Raw genomic sequence first — 20,506 nt, 5'->3', positions numbered from 1 at the left:
CAGGCAAAACATACACATAAAATAAAATAAATAAAAATCCTTAATTTATTTCTTAAGGGAGAAGCAGCTGCAGGAAGTAGAAACTATTCTTTTGATCGCATTGCACAAAAGGAGGGGTGACCCAAGGTCCCTTACGACACATGGAGAGTTGCATCTGGGGAAGTGAGCATGCTCCAAAGAGGCCTTCAGATTAGTGGCTCACCACGGGCGGGGCAGGCGGCAACCCCTTTGCAGTTCCAACTCTTTCCACACTAGGATGGGGTCACTGCTGGGTGACAGTGCACTTTGTAAGTGCAGCCCAACCAAACCAAAATCTTGTTTGTTTTCTAGGGTTGGTCGCTAGCTCCTCCCAACCCAGCCACACTTCGCAGTAAGGCTCAAGATCCATAGGGGTTGGGGAGATGGTTCCGTGGGTAAAATCCTAGCCTTGTGAGCATGAGGACTTGAGTTTAGAGTCCTAAAGCTCCTGTAAAAGCCAGACAGGGTAGGACACATTTGTAGTTCCAGAGCTCCTATGACCAGATGGACAGAGAATCTCTGGACTAGCAGGTCAGCCAGCTCCGTGAGTGCAGTAAAGAAAAACAAAAGAACCTGCTCAAACACAGTAGAAGGTGAAGAGCGACATGTGAGGCTTCCTCTGACCTCCACATGCACGAGTTAGCATGTATGCACCCCTCATGCACATCAACATTCATACACACACGGTTCACACGCAGGCTCTGAACCCCTGTTGTCTCTGCAGCTATCCACACGGTACTGTTTCTCTCTACCCTTCTCCCTGGCTAGATGAGGCAGGGTACAGCTGTAGTGTATTTTCCACAAAGTAGCTGCTTACTCAGCTCTCAGGTGTTCTGTATTTCAAGGCACTGAAGCTCATATATTTTGGTTTTCTTTTTAAAAAAATAACTTATTTTTAATTGTATGTATACTGGTGTTTTGCCTGCATGTATATTGTTATGATTTTCGTCTCTTTAAGAGGCAAGCCACACCCACTCCCTCCCCCATCCGCTGAGGCAGGCTGATCTTCAGCTTCTGGCCTGAGCTCACTCTCTTTTCCATCTTCCTCTTGTAGAGGTAGCTTCGCTTCTGCCTCTCCCCACTTCTCCACCCCCCCTTTCTTTCTCTCTGTCCTCTTCTCCTTCTCCCCCCTCCTCTAAGTAATAAATGTTCAATTTTATTATGTACAATGTGTCTGTCCACGTGTCTCCCACCTGCTCGCCTGCCCAGCCACTTGCCACTGGGAAACTGCATCTTCCAGGGACTCACTGTCGCCTGCCCAGCCACTCGCCGCATAGCTGTGTCTGCTCACCCCATGGCTTGGTCTGTGCGGCTGCAGCTCTCCCGGTCAGGGAACCTCACTGTCGCCAGGACCAACCTGCCCCGCCGCAAGCTGCTCGGGACCCGCCAGCATTTTTAAAAAATCATAACATATATGCCTATCTGGAAGTGTTAGATACCCTAGAACTAGAGTTGCAGATTGTTGTGAGATGCCACGTGGATGCTGGGAATTGAACCCAGATCCTTTAGGAGAACAGCCAGTGGTCTTAACCACTGCGCCATCTCTCTACCCCCTGTTGGTTTTCTTCAGGCCAGTGAAATCTGAACCGAGGGACCCATTTCCTTCACTTGTTTAACCATGGTTGAGCTCTGCTGTAGGTCGGCACTGATGACCTCCTATGTTCTGAGTCCCTGTAAAGTATCCGGTGCTCCAGGACATCCTGGTGTAGTCCTCCCCACAGCATCATGGGAGATACTTCCATTCTAAATTGTTTATTTATTTTTATTTTATATTTATGACTGTTTTGACTACCTATGTAAGGATACCTCATGGATGTAGTGCCTGCAGAAGCCAGAAAAGGTGATTAGATCCTCTGGACTTCTCCATATGAGTGCTGGGAATAAAACTTGGGTCTTCTGCCAGAGTTCAAGTGCTCTTAACTGCTGAGCCATCTCTGTAGCTCCAATACTTCTGTTTTAAGCCAAAAACAGGTTAAGCAAAGTTATTCCAGGTCATTTATTTTTTTTTCTAGTTAGACCCTCAAACTGGTGTTTTGACATCCTGGTTTCAGGGAAGCTACCAGGGTGGATCTGGATCACTGAAGCCATGCCTCACGGCAGAAATAGGACACAGTGAATTTCTTCTCTTCAGTGCCCATCTGGGAGTCCCACAGTCCTTTCTCCTTTTCTGTTTTTGTTTTTGTTTTGTTTTGTTTTTTTCCATAAGCATTTCTGGGCTGCCACTGTAAACTATAGAAACAGCGCCCTCCTGTGTCCGGAGCACGTCACTTCAATCTCTCTCTCTTCCCCCTATCTCTTTTCTCCCTCCTCTCTTGCTGTTTGCATTTTGAATCTGGTTCTTACTGTGTAAACATAGAACTCACAAAGTAGCCCAGGTTGGTCTCAAACTCACTGTCCTCTTGCTACAGCCTCCCAAGAGCCAGTATCACAGGCTTGCACCACCGTGTCTGGCTTCCTGCTTTATTTTAACTGTATTTAAAGGAAGGCTGGTGGTGTGATTCCTGAGCATGATTCAGTGGAGCATCCAAGGGATGGACGAACACTACATCCCAGGGAGGCTACTGTCTGATGCTCTGATACCTTGGAGGGCAAAGTTCAGAACTGCTTTAAAATGTTAAATGAGTGTACCATGCATTCTTAGGAAATCCATCAGGACTGGATATTAGTTCTCCTGATTGGCTGAGCATGAAGCCCTGCTCCCCAGACCCCTTGTTAAAAGTTAGGTACAGTGCACTGGTCTGTAACCCCAGCATTCCTATGCAGAGATGGGAGGAGGTGGCTGAACTACCTCTTGGGCTGGCTAGCCTGCAGGATTCAGCTCACCACATATGCTGCTTCACAAGATGGAAGGAAAGGGCAGCCTCCCAAAAGTTCTTCTCTGGCTTGAGCACTCAGAGGCATGTTTTTAGAAAGGTCTTTTTGAGAAAAGTATAAGGGTTTACCTAGACACGTAACTCATAGTGCCGACTTCATCTAAGAGGCCTGGACCCAAGCTTCCTTTTGATACCTGCTATTGTTTTGATATCTCATCTCATGGTGTAACCCAGGCTTACTTCAAACTTGGTATCCTCCTGCTTCAGCTTCTCAGAGCGCTATAACTACAGACGTTCCTACTATTCCTGATGTCCAAGTCTCTTAGAAAATTCATCTCTGTCTCCTAAGTTCATTAAAGAGAGGGGGACATCGAAAGGATTCTCAAATGGTAGGTGCTGGCACAGCCTTCTGTTCAGTGAAGACGCAGCCTTGCTCACAGATCTGACCCATTATTCTAGGCTGGGCCACTCAAGAAGAAAGCCGAATTTTTCAATAATTATTTAAGAAAAAACTGGGAAAGGGGATGTTGCCACAGAGAGATAGTGATGATTTGAGCTGGGAAAAGAAGTCAAGAGAGATGCTGGCTGGGCGGTGGTGGCGCATGCTTTTAATCCCAGCACTCGGGAGGCAGAGGCAGGTGGATCTCTGTGAGTTCGAGGCCAGCCTGGTCTAGAAGAGCTAGTTCCAGGACAGGCTCCAAAACTACAGAGAAACCTTGTCTCGAAAAAAACCGAGAGAGAGAGAGAGAGAGAGAGAGAGAGAGAGGCTTGCCTTTGCTCACATGGTCAAACATCTTTGATTTATGTTTATTTTGAACTGTGGTTTCTTTCTTTTTAAAAATAGACTGTCTTTTATTTATCTTTGACAATTTCATACATGTAAACAATGTATCTTGACTGTAGCCATCCTCATTCCTCCCTTCTCACCCTTCCCTTCAGGCACCCCCAACAGTCCCCTTCCTTACTTCAAGGTTTTTGGGTTGTTTTGTTTTGAAACAAACTGTCTGTAGGAACTGTTGTGGTTTTAGAGTAAATTGAAGCCACTAGGTCAATTAGGAGTTTGTGTGGCCTTACATGGTTTGCACAGCACAGACTTCTTAAGACAAAGGTGCCTCTATTCTTTTTGTTACCATGTTTGCTGTGCTCTTCAGAACACAGAGAATGCAGAGAGTGGCCTTAGTTTGGACCACTGCTTCTTAGATTTGACTCTCTTATATAAGACCTCTCTCTCTCTCTCTCTCTCTCTCTCTCTCTCTCTCTCTCTCTCTCTTGAAACAGAGTTTCACTCTACAACAGCCCTAGCTGTCCTGGAACTAGCTCTTTTAGAGCAGGCTGGCCTTGAACACCCGGAGATCCACCTGCCTCTGCCTCCTGTGTGCTGGGGTTAAAGTTGTGTGCCACCACCACCCAGCTGAGCATTCTCTTTTAGATTAGGCTTCTTTTAGATTGGACTACCACTTAATGAGGACGGAAAAGATCAAAACTCTTCTGAATAAACCATACCCCCTCCTATGTAGATGACAGCAAAGTTTGTCTTTCTTCTTTTATGCAGTGTCTATTTTTATTTTATGTGTATGAGTGTTTCCTTACATGTATGTATGTGACCACGTGCATACCTGGTGCCCTCAGCCCAGAAGAGAGCCTTGAGGTTACAGTTGGTTGTGGCCACCGTGTGGATGCTGGGAACTATACTTGGGTCCTCTGAAAGAGCCACAAGTGCTCATAACCACAGAGCCATCTCGGAAACCATTCCAGAAGCCATTCCCACAGAACTTTTCGTGCTTCCATACTGACGCCAATAGCAGGAGGTGGTTTTTACTGTTATATAATGTCCCTCTAGGTCAGTGGTTCTGTGACCCCTTAATATAGCTCCCCAGGTTGTGGTGCCCCCAACCATAAAATTGTATTAGTTGCTACTTCATATCTGTAATTTTTCCACTGTTATTGTGTAAATACCTGTGTTTTCCAATGGTCTTAGGTGACCCCTGTGAAAGGGTTGTTTGACCCCCAAAAGCTGAGAAGCACTGTTCTAAGTGAACATTTCTTACATTATTCTCCCGCTGAGGAAATTCCAGCAGGTTCTAGTCAGTCTTACTCTGCTTTTCTACTGTAAAAACTGAGCAAGGCCCTCTCTAGAATGTTATTCCAATAATGAGGACCACTAGGTCTAAGTTCAGAAGATAACTGCAAATTGTTTTTCACAGTGGCCAAACCCACTTACATTCTCACAGCGATGTAGAATACAATATTGACGTTTGATTTAATCAGACTGTCACTTTTGCCTCTGTTGGACATGAAAACCCTGCTCTTCTTTGTATCGATGGGATGGGCATGGTATATTTTCTATAATAGCCTCACTCTAGACTTTAAGGTGATCAATGCACCTCATGTGACTAAGAACCAATGCTCAGCAGGCACAGCTGTGCTCTGTAAACTCTCCTGGTCAAAGGGCCAAAGGCTGAAGGAAAGAGAAAAACAGAACAAACTCTCATTCAGACAGATTCCCTCAGGGGATGTTAAATTTATGAGCCGTGAAGAGTGGCTAGAAACCCACATGCTTTTGTTGGTCTGAGAAACGCAGGCTCATCGAGGATGAAAAGCAACCCCAAATCACCAGGATTTTGTGTGAACAGATCTCTCCTAGGCCTAGTGGGAGAACCACACACCCCAGCGGGCTCAGCTACAAAGGAGGGGCAAGTGACTTTGACTGAGAATGTTCTCTTGTTAATCTTTCTCAGGAACAGTCCTCAAGAATTGATGACTTGATCTCCTAGAGAAGGGATGATTTGATGTGTTTCCTCGTGCAGTGATGAAATGCCATGAGCAGTTGTGTGTCCACGCTTCAGTCTGATGGAGGCAATTCCTCAGATGACGTCCTCTCTTCCCAGACATCTCGGGTTTGTGTCAACAGAAACTAACCAGTTCCCCACCAAACACACAAATTCAACAAAATAACAGATTAATAAACATCTTTCAGTAATAACTCTGGATATCAGTGAACTCGACTCTCCCAGCAAAAGACACAGACTTACTATGTGTTCAAAAAACAGGATCCCTGTATCCAAGAAACATCCTTCAACACATACCCCTTCTGGGCCCTCTAGGCTTCCCAAGACCTTAACACCAGAGGGCACACTTGCTGCTCCTATCTGCCTTCTGCTGTCTCTTGATACCTTCAAATGCCACTGGAGACAAAAGCTGCCCAAGGTCAACACTTGAAGAGCCTCTCCTTGCTGGCTTCTGATTTCTACGGAGGGTTAACAGGATCCCCGGCAGCTCACTGGTAACAATAAAGCCTACTTTACAGGATGCTTTCAGGGACTGTAAAGGGTGAATTCAAGGTGGGGTGGGTTATGTGATGATAACTGTATTAGTCAGGGTTCTCTAGAGGACCAGAACTTAGATTAGAGAATGAATGAATATATATATATATATATATATATATATATATATATATGATTTATTAGAACAGCTTATAGGCCATGGTCCAGCTAGCGCAGCAATGGCTCTCTACCAATGGAAGGTCCAAGAGTCCAGTAGTTGATCAGTAGTTGATCATAAGGCTAGATGTCATATACCGAGTGTATGTCAGTTGGTATCTCACACTACCTTATAATGTCTTTTTGCGGTTTTATAAAGCATGAAAGAAGGGCTTTAAAAGTATGCCCAGAAATCCAGGCAGGGCAGGGTGACATATGCCTTTGATACTGGCACTCAGGAGACAGAGGCAGGCAGATCTCTGTGAGTTCGAGGTCAGCCTGTTCTACAGAGAAAGTTTCAGAACAGCCAGGACTATTACACAGAGAAACCCTGCCTTAACTTCTTTCTGCCCACCCCGCAGTATGGCCAGAATGTCTACAACAGAAGGAATACATTTCCTTTATCAAAACTCTAAGAAAGTCACTTCGATGTAGGAAAATAGCCCGAGGGCCTGGGTGGCCAGGATAATAAGACATGGAGCTAAGGTACCATGGTATTAAAGTAAAAAGAATTCCATTCTTTAGTCTGAGGAACTTCTAGACCAGGGTCCAAATATTCAATCTCAGACAAGCTCTGTGGTAGCGAGCAGTGCGACCCCCCCTGCCCCCCCCAAACACTGGATGAGACCTGTGACATTTGGGGCAAGCGGTGTTTCTTGCCAGGAAAGACAGCAAAGTGTTTGCTGACGTCATCATAGGAAAGGACGAGCGAGTGCCCAGCAAGCAGGACTCCAGCAGACGGCAGCTGTGAGAGAGGACTCGCCAGCACTGGGAGAGGGAAGAACAGACTTTCACAGCCTGGCATCTTTTGTATTAATTAATTTTTTCCCAGCACAATCACAGTATCCCTTCCCTCCCTCCTCTTCTCCCAGTTCCTCCCCCCAACCTCCCCCTCTTCTCTGATGTGAGGTCTTGCTGAGAATGTGTGTGTGTGTGTGTGCGTGTGTGTGTGTGTGTGTGTGTGTGTGTGTGTGTGTACTATAGGAGGCCAGAGGATGCTGTCGAATCCTTAGGAGCTGGAGTTACAGGTGGCTGTGAGCTGCCCATCATGGGTTCTAGGAACCGAACCTGGGTCCTCGGCAGGAGTAACTGCTGAGCCAACCATTTAGGACCAAGACTCATTTTAAAAAGTGGAGTCTGATTTATAGTTTTCACAACTTCTTAAAGAATGAAAAGTTTTGGCATTTTTCTTTGTTCGCAGTTAAAAGAACCTTTATCAAAATGAAGCCAAAGGAAAACTTGGTCTTTGATTTTAGCCAATTGTTCTTTTCGCTATAAAAAAGAAAATCGGACAAAGGAAATTCACACACCATCTTATAAATCTTAGTTGAAAGCACAACATCCAGCTGGGCAGTGGTGCACACCTTTAATCCCAGCACTCAGGAGGCAGAGGCAGGTGGATCTCTGAGTCCGAGGCCAGCCTGGTCTACAGAGCGAGTTCCAGGACAGCCAGGGCTACACAGAGAAACCATGTCTTGAAAGAAAGGGGGACATAAAAAAGGAGAGAAAGAAAATCACAATGTCCATTCTAAGAATGCTTGCAAATTTCAGCCTAATATGAGGGATGCATTCACACGTTTTAAATAACAAATTGACAAGACATAGTTACATAAAACTCTCTTATTTTCATTTCACCAGCCTTAATGGTTAAGGAGTGCCTGGTTTTAGTAAATGGTTCCTTTAGAGAGATAATGGTGCTTCTACTGTAACATTTGCTGACCATTTGCCTTATTATACAATCCAACTTACTTGTTCATGTTTTCATGTCCATATTTGCACAGTGTGGATTTCTAATCTTAGATATGAAATACCGTAATTCACGTTTGCTCTTTCCCACGGTAGAAGTTAAAAAGAACAGGGTCCCTCATGCGTTCATCATCTCCTCCTGTCTACTTTCATAGCTCTGTTGTAGTCATAGAATGTAAAGGTGTCACAATATATTTTGCAAGCATGATTTATACACTCTAGAGAGGTCAAGGGAAGAGGCTGGGTTCACTGGGGACCAAATGATGTCCTCAGCATCCTCCTGTAATGAATCTGCTAGAGAGTGTTTACTGTGCCGCTTCACCACACTCCAGCCCTAGCTCCCTGCGTAGACGGAACCAGTTAACCCTGTCCATTTTCCTAGAAGAATGGGGTTCGCATGGCCTATGTCAGGAGGGGCGAAATCTCATACTCTATGTTTAACAAGCAGCCACAGGCTGCTATGTGTATTCCAGAAACACTCCCCGTGGCTTCCAACTCCACTAAGTGGCTGATGCTACTGAGTCCTTGTCTTTAAAAGCCACCCACAGTCACCCCCACCCAACATCCAGGCTGAAATCTCCTTGCAGAGACCAATTACACAATTCCCTCTCTTGTCCTGGTCTTCACTAATAGAAGACCCTCCTTGAAGGCTGTGGGATATGAAGAGCACTCTCAGCTGAGGCCGGTGGCCTCCAGCTTAGCATCAGTTTTTATAACAGGCCTGGAAGAAATGAAAATATTCTAAAGAGACAAGTGTGTTTTTCAATCTGAGTGTCAGATTACCAAAACAATGGACCCCCAAAGAAATGGGAATTTCCCCAAGAACCTCATGTTTTTCGCAGGTCTAACAACTTCTCAGAACACCCAACAGGGTGAGACAAAGCTCAGACAAGGAGGGGACGACGGTGGGCGGGGCCACGCCTCCACTAGGACGGCTTAGATGGGCTTATCCTTAGTCTTCTATTTAAACTTTATCCCACTTCAGGACTCTGAAGATGGGCTCGGGGGAGTTCCTGGGTCTCTTGAAATAAATCTCCTTTTTCTGTTTTCCACTTTTTTTTTTTTTCAAGAAAGGGTTTTTCTGTGTAGCAGTTCTGGCTGGCTGTCCTGTAATTCACTCTGTAGACCAGGCTGGCCTCCAACTCACTGAGATCCGCCTGCCTCTGCCTCCTGTTAGTTTGGTTCTTTATTGACTAATTGAAGATGAGTGGCTGACATATGATAAAAATGCTTTGTTTGTTTGTTTGTTTGTTTTTAGCATATAAGGAAACTTATCAAGGCATAGGTCTTGACCCCCGAGTTCCATACCCAGTTTACAGAGGAACTCAGACTCCGCTACTGCCAAGCACGCTTGCGAATGTGCATTTTCCGTTTCTGTGGCCGAGAGATCGCTGTCTTCTTCTTCCCCTTTCCATCACGCTCTGCTTCGAGACTTCAGACCGAGGGTGTCAGGCAGCTGAACTAAAGAATACAAGGAAGTGGTAGGCTTCTTGTATCATATGGTTTCTCCAGCGTAGTGTCCTCCCCTTGGGGCCATGCCCTGCGTTAATCCTCTCTCCTTGAGCCATGGGATGCCGTTCTGAGATGATAAAGAGTTACAAGGAGAATCCAGCAGAATCAGGAAGCCTTCTGGCTGCAACAAAAGTTGCTGAGATGGAACTCCTAACTAAGCTACATCTGGATTCCTGGCCACAGAAGGGTGACATAACATCTGGGCTTTAGCTCATGACATTTAAGGGTGATTTCTTAAGGAGGACACAAGCGTACACACAGGAAAGAGTGCAAGTCACAGTAGGCTCTGGGATTGTCTTACACCAGGGCACACCTGTGTCAGCATTCTCCTCTTCAAAAAGTTAGCATCATGAAGGGGGGCGCTTCCCCTGCCATTGCCACTCTAAAGAGGCTGCTGTTCTCAGACTTGTCCTCCGAGAAGGGTTTGTCGACTTTTGAATTTTATAGGTTACTTCATCATGTGGGTAAAGTGGTTTTCAGAATGTACTGTGCCCAAGCAGACAAAGCACTGGAATCGGTTTTGAATGCCAGCACAGAAGCAGAATGACTGTGCACCAGGGTGGGCACACAGACAATACCACCTGAATTATTTAAGAGTAAAGAAGGTTGGACTGGAGAGATGGCTCAGCCAGCTACAACAGGCTAGACCTGCAACCAAACAGCCAAAAGACTGCTATCAGGTAAATTTACCCAAGTGGATTGGGATCATGTGAATACACTGTATATATCCAAATATATTGGGATCATGTGAATACACAGTATATTAAAGTCATCTAAGTGCTGCAGAGACAGCTCAGTAGCTAAAAGCACGGATTCCTCTTCTAGAGGACCTGGATTCAATTCTCCAAAGCCACATGGCCGCTCACAGCCTTCTGTAACTCTGGTTACAGAGAATCTGACACCCTCTTCTGGACTCTTGTGAGTACTGCACACACATGGTACACACACATTCAGTCAAAATACTCAAAGACATAAAATAAAATAAATTAATCTGAATTTTTTTTATCGTATAAGGAAACATCATCACAAACTTGAAATTGAGGAAAGGATATATACCTTTACCTAAACCCTTTAAAGAGAAGGACACTTAACAACGCAATCATGACCCTCCTCCCCCCACATACACACTCCTGCCTCCAGCCTGTCCTGTGATACCTGGTATGTCAAGGAATAAATAGGCAGAAAACCCTGAACTGTTTCAAGGACTTCAGTTCAGCTCAGCCCCTCACGGTTGATGCAACCTTCTCAAGTGGCCATCCATCCTCTCTTTTCATCCATCGGTTCTGTTATCCATTCGTCCGCCTAGATCCAATTCTATTCTTCATCTCGGTGGCCTCCAGGGTCCTGCACCTTGGTTTCTATAGCTCGTCTGACTCTGAGGTTGGACTGTGCAGCAGAGTCTATACCAGACCTCCAACAGAGTTAATTATGGGACACACCCCCTCCCCAACTCTTACTGTTTCTCTCTTTAAACTCTACTGTAGTGCCTCTTAGCCCTTTGCAACCCTTCTTAATACACACACACACACACACACACACACACACACGGGGGGGGGGGGGGGGAGGGAGGGGGAGAGAGAGAGAGAGAGAGAGAGAGAGAATATTTTACTACTCAATGTGTGATCTGAAAATTAACATTAATAGTTAAGGTTGAAATAAATATTAGAACCTATGCTTGCTTTGGCCAATACCATGCAATAATTTATTGTGATTCAATACATTTGGACACTGGAAAGACACAGCTTCTAACATAGCCCACTCATGACAACATTTTACCACATGAGTGTATGACAGTGTAACGGTCTATTCTACTGTTGATATCTGTTTGGGAAATAGTACATATAATGCTGTTATGAGCATTCTTGTACATGTCTCTTGGCCAACATTTATAAAGATTTCAGCTGAGTGTAGATTGAGAAGTGGAATTTTTAGTCCCTAGGTTCTGTAGATCCTTCAGTCAATCTGCCCGTGGTCTCCTAGAAGACGACATAAGCTCTTAGCTTTTTCAGGCTTTTTAACTTTAGCAATTTTGAGGTGAGGTTAATTTGCATCTTGAGAATGGTCATCATGTTTAATACCTTCTCATGGGCCATACATACCTTAGAACTCTCAGTGGGGAAGGGCTCCTTTTCTGAGTCCTCTGTAGCTGGTCTCTGTACCGGTATCTAGAGAAACCAACTAGCAACAGTTTGTTCCTACAATAGTTCCTGTGTCCTAATTGCTGTCATTTACAGTGTCCTTTGACTTCTGAACTTGTAACTATGTATGTTTATTTCCAGTACCGCTGAGTTAGCACAGTTGATCTAAGTCCTATAAATGAGATCGTTTGATATGCTCACTAAAATTATATTTTACATCTTAACATCTTGACATTTGCCCATGGTGTGCCTGATATTTCTAAGATATATTCTCCCTCAATATTTTCCTTTACAAAAACTTTCTTGGTGAGCCTCCAAAGCTACAGTTAGATGACTTTTGGGATGAGGCTGCGTGAATTCGAGCTGAAAGCACCGACTTGCTAGACTAAGAGAGCAGACGATCCTATAAACTGCATTTGTTTGCTCAAGAGTAAGGAATGCTCTAATGATTGTTGTCAATTCTATCTTTTTCACTCCGTTTTTCTCACAACTTATAACTATTGTGCTGGAAAGCTATCAGTTATGTTTGCCTTGAGGCCTGTCACTTGATGAAATTTGCTTAGATGTAATAGCCTTTCATTCACTAACCTGACTAGGCATAGCATGGGTATATAAAGGAAGCTTTATTGCCAGTCTTTCAAATATTTGCAATTCTTTTCCTGAGTCTATCCCATTATCATCTTCCCTCCCTCCTCCTTCCCTTCTTCTCTCCCTCCCTTCCTCCCTTTCTTCCTTCTTGTGGTACTCAAAAGCCTTGCAAAAAACTAGTTAACTCTTTCACCACTAAGTTACAATCTCGACCCTTGATTTTTCTTAAGAAAAAAAATTAAGAACTTACGATGGCTTCCAGGAGTCAAAAAATCCCTTTTTCTTGACATGATTCATTTTCCTACCCAATGAACACATCCATCTCACACATTGTGTTTTTTGTTTGTTTGTTTTTTGTTTCTCTATGTAGCCCCAGCCATCCTGGAACTCTCTCTCTGTAGACTAACCTGGCTGAGAACTCAGAGATCCACTTGCCTCTGCCTCCCGAGAGCCAGGATTAAAGGTGTGCGCCACCACCACCCGGGTTTACAGCAGGCATTCTTGCCGACCACCCTTCTATTTCCTGGCCCCTCCTCTCTGTCCTACCTCATTTTTTGACTGCTAACCTATTTATCTTTCAGGCTTCAACTAAAAACTCATCTCTTACGTGAAGCCTTCCCTCAAGGGAACTTCCTTTGCTCTCTGCATTCTTTTATTTTTTTCACACTGCACCAAACTATCACATTACACATTGCCTGTTTGCTTATTTGCGAATTAATTAAACATTTCCCCCAAGGGTGGAGACAATGTCCGCTAATATTTGATTTCTTCGTTCCTATCACGATACCTCAGGTGTGGTTGCCACTCTAGTACTCTCGTTTTCCTGGGTTGTTTCTTGTTTGCTTGTGAAGAGTTTAAACTTCCCCACTTTTACAACTGAATTTATGTTTCCGTTCTCTGAGGGGGCAAAACAGGTCCAGAGGGCCATTTATCAACAACATGCTTACGTTCAGGGACCGAGGAGAGAACACGCCCAAGGCCCAAGTCAGCCCCACAGTGTCTCAAGGAGAAATCCTGCAACCCCCGTTCTGAGTCACGTCTGGACTTGCCTAAACTTGCTCAAGTGTGTCCAAACATGGTAAAACTGAACCTCAGCCAGTTAAAAGTATACTAGTGTAACTGCGGCTTGCTTAACCCACTATGTTTGAGCTGACCTAACAGTTCCTGAAAGTCCTCTAGCTGTGCTTAAAAGGAGCCTGCCTGTCTCAGGGTCGTCACCATTTTGTGCAGGAGTTCGGCTCCTGCATGTTGGTAATAAATGCTCTTTGTTCTTGCATACTATTTGAGTCTGGGGTCTTCTTTCAGCTTTTTCCTGGACCCTTACAGTTTGCTGCTGTTTTCTTTTCCTTTTTTTTAAAAAAGATTTATTTATTTATTATGTATACAACATTCCTTCCATGTATGCTTGCCAGAAGAGGGCACCAGATATCACCATAGATGGCTGTGAGCCACGATGTGGTTGCTGGGAATTGAACTCAGGACCTCTGGAAGAGCAGTCAGTGCTCTTAACCCCTGAGCCATCTCTTCAGCCCCTTCTTTTCCTTCTTTTTCTTGTAGTTACAGGGATGGAACACAGAACCTCACAAACACTGGGGAAATGTTCTACCACTGAGTTATAACCTCCACCCTTACATAGATTTAACACCCAAATGCATATGCTGTGGAATTTAGCATGAGGCAGGCAAAGTGAACAGATATTTTTTATTTAAACTCTTCATTTGCATGTTGACTGTGCGGATGAGGAGACAGACCAGCCTTGAGTAGGGCAAACTGATGTCATCATTTTATCCTGACTAACAGAGAGCTTTCTTTTCATGTTAAATAATAATATTGAGATGTTAAAATGCTGAAAATGCTACTCTTCTGAAGGCTAGTTTAAATATTTTTAGTTCAATATCTTATTGCTTTTTTTTCTTTTGCGCTAAAAGATATCGAACAACAAAATGAATAAATCTTAAGTATGCACAAGCCGGTTTCCAAACAAATTGTTTAACAGCTTGCTTTAAGCAATAACAACTGGTTGATACTCAGACTAGAGTTTTCTCCTGAAATAAATACGTAACAATTAAAGTACAAATTGTTCTTCAACATTCCACCAGTCTTCCCTTCAGGCTAGACAGACCTACATTTTTTTCCCCTTTAATCCTCCCAGCTATCCTCATCCTAGTGACTATGAAATGAGTTCCAGAAGACTGTGGTTCCCTTCTCAACACCAACATGGAGGCCTATTACCTTCTGTAACTCCAGCTCTATGGGATCTGATGGCCTCTTCTGGCCTCCAAAGGTACCAGGCACACACGTGGTGTGCAGACACATTTAGACAAAGTATCTACACACATTTTTTTTTTTTTTGGTTTTTCGAGACAAGGTTTCTCTGTGGTTTTGGAGCCTGTCCTGGAACAAGCTCTTGTAGACCAGGCTGGTCTCGAACTCACAGAGATCCGCCTGCCTCTGCCTCCCGAGTGCTGGGATTAAAGGCGTGCGCCACCACCGCCTGGCACACATTTTTTTTTTTAAAAAAAAAGACAAAACAGTTTTCATTTTGTCTCTTCTTGTGAGGCCCATATTGAGGGGGCCGAGGGTTCATCGTGTACTCCAGGCTGGAACTCATTATGTAGCCTGGGCTGGTCTCAAACTCGCAGCAATCCACCTGTCTTAGCACTGGGATTATAGGTATGAGCCACCATGCCTGGTTTATAAGAAGAGATGGGCCAAGCCTGGAACCCTGGTGCAGGGCTTGCATGAGAAAGGTGGGTTGGGCAGCTGTAGTAGGGAGCAGCTTGTTTGTTTTTCCGGATGCCCAGACTCCAAGAATAATCACACAGAAACTATATTATTTACATCACTTCTTGGTCAATCACTGAAGTGTATTGCTAGCTAGTTCTTACATCTAGACTTAACCCATTTTTAGTATTTTACCATGAGGATCGTGACCTACTGGGAAGGTTCCAGCGTGTGTGTCTCTGACAGCAGCTCCATGGCTTCTCTTTGACTCTTCCTCCTTTCTCCCAGCATTCAGTTTAGTTTTCCCCTCCTAGCTCTACCCTGCCCTATCAACATGCCAAGGCAGTTTATTTATTCACCAATGGTATTCACAGCCTACAGAGGGGAATCCCACATCAGGCAGTGGAGTCCCTGACTCTGATGGAATTTATGTGGAGGAAAGCGCTCCCGGCTGGGGGTCTAGGACAGATGCTCAGGCAGACTTGGGCTGTAGATTATCCATTGGTACTTTCTGCCCTCTGTCCTCAGGGCAAGCACATACTGCTCTGTGCTCCCCACCATGTGGGGTCTCTAGGTTCTGTTCCAAGGCACAGGGCATGCTGGCAAGCTCTGGATCACCTCCTTTACTTGGTTCCTTTTCGATGAGCATGAAACTGAGGCTCAGTATCATCCCATCTAAGGTCATGCTTAAATGGCAGATCTCCACCCTAGTTCTTTCCACCGCTGTGGTTTGAACCATGTACATCAAAAAACAGAACTTATCTGCTCTTTCAGAACCAAATGTCCCTAGCATTTGAAGGCTGAAAACCCTCATACCTTGATACTACTACTTGGATGAAGATCACACACAATCCGTGTGCTGGGACATGGAGATGACAGAGGCACTGCTCCTGATCTAGAAGGAGCCATGCTTGGTGGCAACACAGACAAATACATAATGCAAATACCGTGAGAAAGAGAGGGCTTGCAGGGTGGGTTTTTCATCAGGGCAAAGACCAGTCACAAAGGGAAGATGACTGTTTCACGGTGGGCCTTTGGGGATGGGGATCAGTCCACTGATCAAATAAAAAAACTAAGTGAGAAGAAGAAGCAGAAGAATCCAAAATGATTGTTAAACCACTGTTGACTGGTAGTTTCCCCAATAGCCCAATGAGGAGGATTTGCTGATTAAGAGCTAAAACACTCACCTGTTATGAAGTTATTACACTCACACCTCATTGCTGATTTTATGCAAAGAATTTCACCAGCTGCCATTTATTAAGTCAAATAATCATTTGACAAATATTTACTGAGATCCCATCTGCTTGGGAGATATGAAGGTGGACAAGATAGACAACATTCCTGCCTTCTAGATACGCTCACTCTAGCAATGGACAATGAAGTCAGTCACTAAATAAATGCAGCTATTACAGGGTGTGGCGATAGTTGGGAAAGAAAGTGTTTGTCTGGTGCAGGGCAATTGGGGGAAATCCTCTCAGAGGGAGCAGTGTAGGGTGGGGCTTTCATTTATTTACTTACTATACGTTTGGACATATCTTGCTATATAGCCCTGGCTGGCCATGAACTCACAAAGAATCTCTTGCCTTTGCTTCCCCAGTGGTAGACGTGAAGACATTTGCCACCATGCCTGGCCCAAGGTAGGGCTTCTTAAACTTTCTACTCACAGTCTCTTTTCACCTGAGAAATTTTTACATGGCCTCAGGTATATATAGTTACATAAAATGGTTTTATATAGTTATATAAGATAGGCATATAAATAAAAATTTTACTGCCAATAAATGATAAAGTATCAGTTCATGTGTATGTGTGCTTGTGTTCACATGCCTTGCCATCCAAGCACCCAGCACAATACCAGTGAAACGGGGGGTGGGGTGGGTTGAGGTCAGAAGTTCAAGGCCATTCTCTGATACACAGTGATTTTGAATCCAGTCCTGTCTCAAAAGTGGGTGAATATTTGATACTGCAGGTAGAGTATATTAGACATTTTTCAGAGCTGATTAACATTTTTACTTTATCGTTGACAATGCTTGTTATAGGAGGCTGCTTGTTTGTTTCTGGCCACCCAGACTCCAGAAGTAACCACACAGAAACTGTATTAATTTTTTTTTTTAAATATTTATTTATTTATTATGTATACAATATTCTGTCTGTGTGTATGTCTGCAGGCCAGAAGAGGGCACCAGACCTCATTACAGGTGAGTTGTGAGCCACCATGTGGTTGCCGGGAATTGAACTCAGGACCTTTGGAAGAGCAGACAATGCTCTTAACCACTGAGCCATCTCTCCAGCCCGAAACTGTATTAATTAAATCACTGCTTGGCCCATTAGCTCTAGCTTCTTATTGGCTAACTCTTACATATTAATTCAACCCATCTTCATCAATCTGTGTATTGACAAGAGGCTGTGGCTTACTGGGTAAAGTTCTGGCATCTGTCTCTGGCAGCAGGGCTACATGGCTTCTCTCTGACTCTGCCTTCTTTCTCCCAGCATTCAGTTTAGTTTTCCCCACCAAGAGTCATACCAATGCAAATCTCTCTAGCATATCCCCCTTTAAATGTAAACAAACATTTATAAACAATATTTGGGGGGGGGGTTGGAGAGATGGCTTAGAGGTTAAGAGCATTGCCTGCTCTTCCAAAGGTCCTGAGTTCAACTCCCAGCAACCACATGGTGGCTCACAACCATCTGTAATGGGGTCTGGTGCCCTCTACTGGCCTGCAGGCATACACACAGACAGAATATTGTATATATAATAAATAAATAAATAATAAAAAACAATATTTGGGAATATGATTGTAGTTCTCTCCAAACTGTTTCTTGCTTTTTGTTAGATGAAGTATTTTGGAGGGTGTTCATAGAGACTTTTGAGGGGGTCCTGGTACATCAAACCACATTAGTCTGGGAGGATTCCACAGGTTCTCATCCTTTGTGGAAACAAAAGAAGAAGAAAACCCTCTTTTCTAAAGCAACAAATGCTGAGAACACCTTCTCATATACATTGTCATACAATGACAGAAGTATGTCTCTGCCACTTCTTGAAACTGTTAGAAATTTCACCCTAATCCCAAACCCAAGTTCACTGACCATTTTAAAATGATACTCAAGCAACTCAAGTAGCAGCTTTTTAAGGTCAAACATTACGACACAAAACAATCTAAAGTTACACTAATTTGATATTAACATGATAAGGAACAATGATAAGAAGACTTTGTTTTCCATAATCAAACAAATTTTTTCTGTTTCTATAAAGGGGAAACAACTTTGCACATCCAGTAAAAACCTTGCAATTTTAGCAAGCATCAATCTGCAGCTGGAGCCAAGGTGCTTCAGGCAGTGTCTGTGGGCATTTCACGCTAAGATGACTCATGTGTTGAGCATGAAGTGTGCATGTTGTGTGCTTCAGATCAAGATTATGGCGAAGTCTTGAGGCAACACAGATACGCACTACTAAAAAGGCCTCAGATTCATTATGAGCTTAATTTTCAATTGATTTTACTATTATCAAATTTTTCATGATCACCACATGAGTTAAGAAGCTAGGTTTATATATATATATATATATATATATATATATATATATATATATTTTTTTTTTTTTTTTTCTTATGTGCCCTAGGCATGAAACAGCTTTGGCCACCAAGATAGGCACCAAGCTAGGATGAACAAAGGACTCCATCTGCTCTGTCCCTGGCTGATATAAGACCAAGGTGTCTCTTTGCCCATTGCCAGGGACTAGAAGCTAGGTTTTTAGGACTGGGGAGATGGCTCAGTAGTCGAGAGCACTGGCTGCTCTTGCAGAGGACCAAGGTTTGTTTCCCATCATCCAAATGGCTTAGAACTGTCTGTAACTCCAGTTCTAGGACCTCCGAGGCTCTTTTCTACCCTGAGGGCACCAGCATGTATATATGTATGTGTGTGCATGCGTGTGTGTGTGTATACATGCACACTCATTCATTCACAGGAAATAATAAAATTTTTAAAAAGAAGCTGGGCTCAAGGGCACTCTTGTAAAGTGACTTCTGATTCACTGAGGTGTACATGGGAAACAGGCAGTACAGAATGACATGTGTTTGGAGCACCGGAACAGCAAGTATAAGGATAAAAACTACGGAGACATACCTAACTCCTGGAGGGTTTGTAGACCTTCTTTTCCCAGTGTGACATGTGAGAGCAAGCTCTAAGCACTTGTTTTGTAATGGAACTGTAATAGAAAACTCTTGCTATTTTGTGTGCCAGCAGTAAATGTAATGGTCTGTCCTGTCCCTTTAAGAGACAAGCCCCAACCCACCCACCCACCCTCATTCCACCAAGGCAAGTGGATCTTCCTTTCTTCTGCTTCCAGCCTGAGCTTCTTCCTTTCCATCTCTCTCCTAAAGAGGAAAGTTCTGCCTCTCTCCTTCTTCCCCACTTCTCCCCTTCCCCACCCCCTCAGTTTCTCTCTCTCTTTTTCTCTCTCTCTGCTCTTTTCCCTTCTCCCCTATCCCTTTCCCTCCCATAACCAACTAAATAAATAAATAAATACCCACTTTATCTGCATGGCGTGCTTAATAGGTCTCTGTCTCTCACCCGCTGCACAGCTCCGGAGTTGCCTGGGACCAGCCGCCTCCATGGCCCGCTGCCCACTACTGCCACTTGGGGACCTGCAGCATTTTACCATAACAGTAAGAGGTATATCAATAAATGAAAAGTGGTTTATCCTCTTGTAAAACAATCTGTATCCGAAACTTTAAAAAGTCTCATATTTCACCACTAAATGGAAAATAGGGGATAAAGGTGAAGGAAGAGTCTAAAGCAGCAGCTAATCCAATTTTTTTTTCTCTTTTGGGCCAGAAGCAGGAGAGACAAAGTCTATATAGTGATGGATCAAAGGCAGGCACTACCATGACTATCTTTCAGCTCCAAATTTTGAACAAGAACAACTGAGATCTAAAAGTAAAGTCAAAGAGCCATGGACACTTGACTTGCTAGTGGTAGGTTGGTTGGAACTCCAAGTTCGGCTCTGTGAACCTTTTCCTTAACACACTGAGGATGAGCTGTTTCTAATAGATAAGCACTCACACTATTTATGGATTTTTTTTTTAGGTGGGTTCCTCACTTTCTTCTCTTGAAATGGCTCCTGCTTAGTTTTCCACTTAGTTTGAGGTTCTCCTAAACTCTGGCTGAAAAGCAAGTCATCTTGGACCGAGCATTGTTGACACTACTCTTAGCTAAGTGTAGAAATCAGTGTGACAGAGATTGGTTACCAGAGGGAACTGTGGGCTCTTGTTCAGAGTGCAGGGTCACGTTCTGCTGAATAGCCTCAGAAGTTGGCGGAAGGTAGGGAGGCTGGCCTTCAGAAAGGAAGGGGAGGTGAGATTTGGCTCACACACCTGTTGCTCACAGCTCTGAAGGAAACCACTGCAGTCAAGCAATGAAGCCTTGGAAGGCATGGTATCACCAGATTAACACAGGCAAATCCTCACACTGGTACCACTGTGTGAAGTACACA

The 20,506-nt window shown here is 44.0% G+C and overlaps 1 non-coding gene across 1 annotated transcript; it reads right to left on the bottom strand.

Moving 5' to 3' along the window:
* Positions 1-18,621: 18,621 nt before the first annotated feature.
* LOC121455489 lies at positions 18,622-18,752 on the bottom strand. Its single transcript, XR_005975512.1, has one exon. It is a non-coding gene; the product is annotated as a small nucleolar RNA SNORA48 (small nucleolar RNA).
* Between the last annotated feature and the right edge of the window lie 1,754 nt (positions 18,753-20,506).

The sequence above is a fragment of the Microtus oregoni genome, unplaced genomic scaffold (genome assembly GCF_018167655.1).
Source record: "Microtus oregoni isolate MIOR12 unplaced genomic scaffold, Mior012 000013F_ref0000133, whole genome shotgun sequence".
NCBI lineage: Eukaryota > Metazoa > Chordata > Mammalia > Rodentia > Cricetidae > Microtus > Microtus oregoni.
Note: the sequence above shows the minus strand (reverse complement) of the source record. Positions and strands in the feature narration are given on the sequence as shown.